This window comes from Bison bison, unplaced genomic scaffold (genome assembly GCF_000754665.1).
Source record: "Bison bison bison isolate TAMUID 2011002044 unplaced genomic scaffold, Bison_UMD1.0 scf7180017864273, whole genome shotgun sequence".
In the NCBI taxonomy this organism is placed as follows: Eukaryota; Metazoa; Chordata; class Mammalia; order Artiodactyla; family Bovidae; genus Bison; species Bison bison.
The window spans coordinates 1,157,176-1,163,096 of NW_011494845.1; positions in this window are offsets into that span (position 1 = coordinate 1,157,176).

Here is a 5,921-nt window from a genome sequence, read left to right on the forward strand (position 1 = left end):
TGGTCATTGGACAAAGGTGTAACTATTCTATCAAATACTACTCACCAATAAAAAGGAACAAATAAAAAGGAGCAAACCGGTGTGTAAAATTAGGGTGGATCTCAAGGGGGTTTTGCTGAGTGAAAAATCATTTGCATAACATTCCATTTGTAGGTTTCCTTTTATATAACATTCTCAAAAAGACAAGATTGTGGGGATGGAAAACAGACTCATGGTTGTCAGGTGTCTGAGAGGATCCCTGGTAGGGAGAAAGATTGGTGTGTCTATAAAAAGCAGCATCAGATGTCTTCATGATGATAGAAAAGTTTCGTGTATTTATTGCTGTTCTGCTACCTCTGTCTTTACCTCTGTGAAGCTCTTATGTAGTAGATGCTTCTTAAAAAAAGAAAAATATCAACTGGATTATTTCTGCACAGGAGTGCATACTGATTATCAAGGGAGATATAATTCCTGTGCCACCTTCCTCCACTGAGGTACTGTTTCTTATGGATAAATTCTATAAATTCTCTTGCTTTTCTTGCCTGCTGATGGAAACATTATCACTTCGGTGGGCTCTGTGAAAATAATTATATAAGGAAAAACAGAAAAGAAACAGAAAAGCCCTTTCCATTCTTTTTTTACCCATTCTGCCTTTGACAGATACTTTGAGGCATAATTACTTCTCTTATTACATTAGCCTAAAATTGATTAAATGTGTATGAATATATTCATGGTAATGTTGCATGAAAAAGCAAAGGAGAAGCATAAATGTCTACCAATCAAAAAAAAAAGATATGTAAAATAAAGTATCTACAATACCTTGAGTTTTCATACATAAGTCAAAAGCAATAAATTCAATTTCCAGGAATGAATTAGGATCACATGTTGTGTACAGAAACATAAAATCATATGAAAGAATTAGGAGAAAGAATTAAAGACAGGATACAGTTTTAAAATGCATATGCCAAAGCACACTGTGGGTTGTTTAAAGACACAAACACACATAAACATACACATATTTTTACAGACAATAGTTTGGAAAGATATACTTTTGATGCAGAAAAATGGGTTCCAACAGGAACAAGGGCTGGAATAGACTGGGGTTCGGGCATGTAAACAAGATGACTACAAAACAAAAAGTTTGAGATTGAGCTATTAATACATAACAAGAAAGAGCATGGTATCAGTATCTTTCAAATTCTGTGCATTTATCATTTTCATATAATTTAAAACTTGAGAAATGCTCAGTTAGGTGAGTCAGTAGAGCAAATGACTTTAAAATTATATGACAAAAGCCCTACAATGGGAATGTTATATATTAATAATCGCTAAGGAGTTTACACTCTAGATAGGGAGAGAGACACATACTCAAAATTGCAGTTTTGCATATGAACTGAGCGCTATGACATAGTTTTAAAATATCTCGGAGGATTAAAACAATGGGTTATCTGAAGGAGAGTTATTTTTTCTTTAAATGGAGCTTTGAAAAAATAAAAAGCCAAATATTTTATATATAAAGTATACAACATATAATATGTATATACAGTATTCACGTGTGCTAAGTCACTTCAGTCGTGTCAGACTCTATGCAGCTCTATGGACTGCAGCCTGCCAGCCTCCTCTGTCCATGGGATTCTCCAGGCAAGAATACTGGAGTGGGTTGCTGTGCCTTCCTCCAAGTGATCTTCTCAACTCAGGGATTGAACCAGCATCTCTTACATCTGTCTGAACTAGCAGGTGAGCTCTTTACTGTTAACGTCACTTGAGAAGCCCCATATATATAGTATATATATATTACATATTTATACAAATATATAAATCTATTTCTAATGTTTAAAAAAGCACATTTAGTTAGTAAAATGACCATGTTATTGTCATACACCTCATTATTAATAATGAGAATAAATGAGAGGAAGAAAGCCAACATTCTGTGGGGATCTACTATGGGCCAACCAGACTGTGTACCAATTATTTTACAGACTATCATATTTTATCTTTCTAGTGATCTTATAATAATAAGGGAAACATTACTATTTCTATTTTGCACATGAGAAAGCTGAAGCTAGGGGAGGCTGAGAAACATTTTCAGTATCATCAGCCTGTCTGTTTGGGAGCCACAACTTATACGTTAAGTGTCACTCTGGAACCTGTGTCTTCCCTGATGTACTATGGTAACTCCACAATAAAATTAATGTCTCTGCTTCTGAACAAGAAGTTATAGTAAGTCTGTTCCTTTTAAAAGCTTCTGATTAAAGGAAAATTAGAGCTATCATAGAATCACCATCCTTCTCTCCAACTCCAAACTTTTCAAAGATGCTTTCTTAATTCTCAGCACAACTGCCTCTCCTCCACTTCAGCCTCAAGGTCAGTCACTACATTAGTCCAGTCCTTGGTCCCTCCTTGCCTTGCTTATTGATTCATCTTTTTAATTGATTTCCCTCCATAAAGTGACCACCTTCCTTATTCATATTAAAAGTACTGCCAGAGTGATCTATGTGAAAAGCATAGAGCACCACATTGTTCTTCTGCTGAAATCGTCTCAATAGCTTTCCTTCAGAAAATATTCAAACTCTATAGATAAAGGAAAGGCTCCTAAAAACATAAAATTCCCTCTACCTCTATTTTCTCTCCTGAGAATGTTTCTTTCTATTTTTTCTGTCTCATAATCCAACTTCTGCTCTTCAAGGTGTATTTGAGTAACACCTCCTCCAGGAAGCCTTGTTGTCTGCCCTCATCTGGCAGGACAGGTGGTGAGTCCTTTTCCTCTCTGCTTTCCACTACCTTTTATCATATTGTGTTGTAATTTTTTTACTTACAGGTCTGTGTGTCTGATTGTCTAAATTTTTTTCTTTTTGTCATTCTCAGAAATTAGAACGGTAGCTAAGATCTCAGTAAATGTTTCTTGAATAGTGAAATTAATTTAATAGAATGTAGTCTAAATATGGGGGCTTCCCTAGTGGCTCAGGGGTAAAGAATCTGCCTGCCAATGCAGGTTCAGTCCCTGGGTCAGAAAGATCCCCTGGAGAAGGCAATGGCAACCCACTCCAGTATTCTTGCCTGGAGAATCCCATGGACAGAGTCTGGCAGGCTAAAGTCCATGGGGTTGCAAAAGAGTCAATGACAATCTAAATATAAACTGAGTTTCCTCCACCTTTATTTTTCAAGGTTCTTTCTCTCAGATCTATCACCTCATTACCTCTCCTCCCAACATACATTTAGCTTCAGGAAGGGAAGGGAGTTATTTTTCATCATATAAGTCTTATTTTCTCCTTCTTTCCTTTGCTCAGTCTTATATAGGATTGTGATTGTGGTTTGCAGGACAGGGGAAGGAAAGAGAGATTGGGATTTCTGGTTGGTGATGTCAATGCTAGTTGTGTTGTCTATTGGGAATTCCTAGTGGAAGAGCAACACTAAGTTTATATATGGTATATATATATAACACTAAGTTTATAATATGGTATGCTTAACCTACCATTCTCTTCAACTATGTGCAGTGGTGAAAATCCAACTCTATATGCTATTATGCTACTTGAGAGTCCCTTGGACTGCAAGGAGATCCAACCAGTCCATCCTCAAGGAAATCAGTCCTGAATATTCATTGGAAGGACTGATGCTAAAGCTGAAACTCCAGTACTACCTGATGAGAAGAACTGACTCATTGGGAAAGACCCTGATGCTGGGAAAGACTGAAGGCAGGAGAAGGGGACAACAGAGGGTGAGATGGTTGGATGGCATCATCGACTTGATGGACATGAGTCTGAATAAGCTCTGGGAGTTGGTGATGGCCAGGGAAGCCTGGTGTGCTACAGTCCATGGGGTCACAAAGAGTTGGACATGACTGAGCGACTGAACCGATATTGATACTGATATGCTATTATGCTACAGTTGTATATTTAGCTATAGCCATTCTCCACTCTCAAATGGAGCTTTGCTTGAAGTACATTCCCAGGGATTGTGGTTTCTAAATTTTTTCTCAAGACCGGAGTCTACCATGGAATATCCTTGCCTCCTAATCTGGTCAAGATTCTTTGATATGCTACAAACTATAAAGCAAATGGAAATTTAACACTCTCAATACTCCACAATAAAATATTATAGTGTAAGTATGGAGTGGAAACAAAACTAGTTATACTACAGAGCAAGCTAAGAAACATAGGTAAAGGTTACAGTTTTCATTTCTCCCAGTAGTTATTTCTCCCACTAGATATGCTGGTTTATTTATGACTTCCTTCATTACGATACTCATTCATTTTCCCTTAGCTTTAGGCTACTATCTTGATTGATTAAGGTTCTCTGTCCTATGTGGGGATTCAATTTTTCATTTTGGACAAATCTATACCCTTAGTGCTGCTTCTTGAATAAAATTACGTCTTTGGTAAGACTCCTTCACTAATCAAAGCAATGAAAGTGGTGTCCAGGGGACCCAAGTTTCCCTCTTATGCTTTCCTGCTCCATCCTTGAAGGTCAGGTTTAAGTGTCTCAGCCAGTACAATTTATGCCAGTCTCTTAGTCATACACTGGACATGGCTAGGTTTCCATTCAGTGAAACCAAAGCAAAATCAACCTCTTGTAGGAATGGTTCTTTCCTTGGATTTTTAAATCTCCATAATAAAAGAAATAGCCTCAGCATAATAAAGGCCATACATAAAAATTCTACAGCTAAGATACTTAATTGGTAAATAAGGAAAGCTTTTCACTAAGGTCAAGAGCATGACAAGGGTGCCCACTTTTACCGCTTCTTAAACAATTGGGAAAGTAAAAAGTAAATACATAAAGGCATTCCAAGCAGAAAAGAAGAAGTGATCTCTTATATGCTCACAGATGAGAACTCTTATATGTAGAAAATCCTAAAGCACACACACACCAAAAAAATTAGAACTATTAAATAAATCCAAGTTTCAGAATACAAAATCAATGTGAAAGAATCAATTGCACTTTTAAACACTAACAGTGAATGATCAGAAAAGGAAATTAACAAAACAATTCCGTTTACAATATCATGAAAAAGATAAAAAATACTGAGGAATAAACTTAACCTAGGAGGCAAAAGATTTATATACTGAAAACTAGAAAATATTGCTGAAAGAAATTAAAGAAGACAGCAATAAATGGAAAGACACTTTGTGTTCATGGATTTAAAAAATAATAATATTATTAAGATGGCAAAAATACTTGAAGAAATCTTCAGATTCAATGTCATCCCTATGAAAACACTAGTTTTACAGAAACAGAAAAATCCATCCTAAAATTCTGTGGAAGTTTGAGGAAACCCAAATAGCCATGACAGTCTTAAAAAGGGGGGAGCAAATTTGGAGATTTCATATTCATTAATTTTGAAATTTACTACAAACTACAGTGATTAAAACAGTGTGGTGCCATCATAAAGGTAGAAATATAGATCAACGGAATAGAAGAATAAAGAGCCCAGATACAAACCGCACATATATGGTCAAATGACCTTTGACAAGGATACAGTCAGGGAAAGGACAGCTTCTTCAACAAATGTTGTTGGGAAAGCTGGCTATTCAAATGCAAAACAACAAAGATGGATTCTTTATACCATATTGAAAATTGACTGAAAATGGATCAAAAGATCATATAAGAACTATAAAACTTTATGAAGAAAACATAGGGCAAATGTTCATGATCTTGGACCTGGCAATGGTTCCCTGGAAAGATGCCATAAGCATGGGTAGCAAAAAAAAATAAAAAGATAGACAAATTAGACTACATCAAAAATGACATTCTCAGCAGAGTGAGAAAGAAATCCATGGAATGAGACAAGATATTTGCAAGTCATATGTCTGATAAGGGGTTAATATCCAGAATATACAGAGAACTCTTAGGTCTCAACAATAAAGAAAAGCAACTTAAAAATGGGCAAATATTTGAATAAACATTTCTCCAAAGAGTGTATATAAATGGCCAATATGCACATGAAC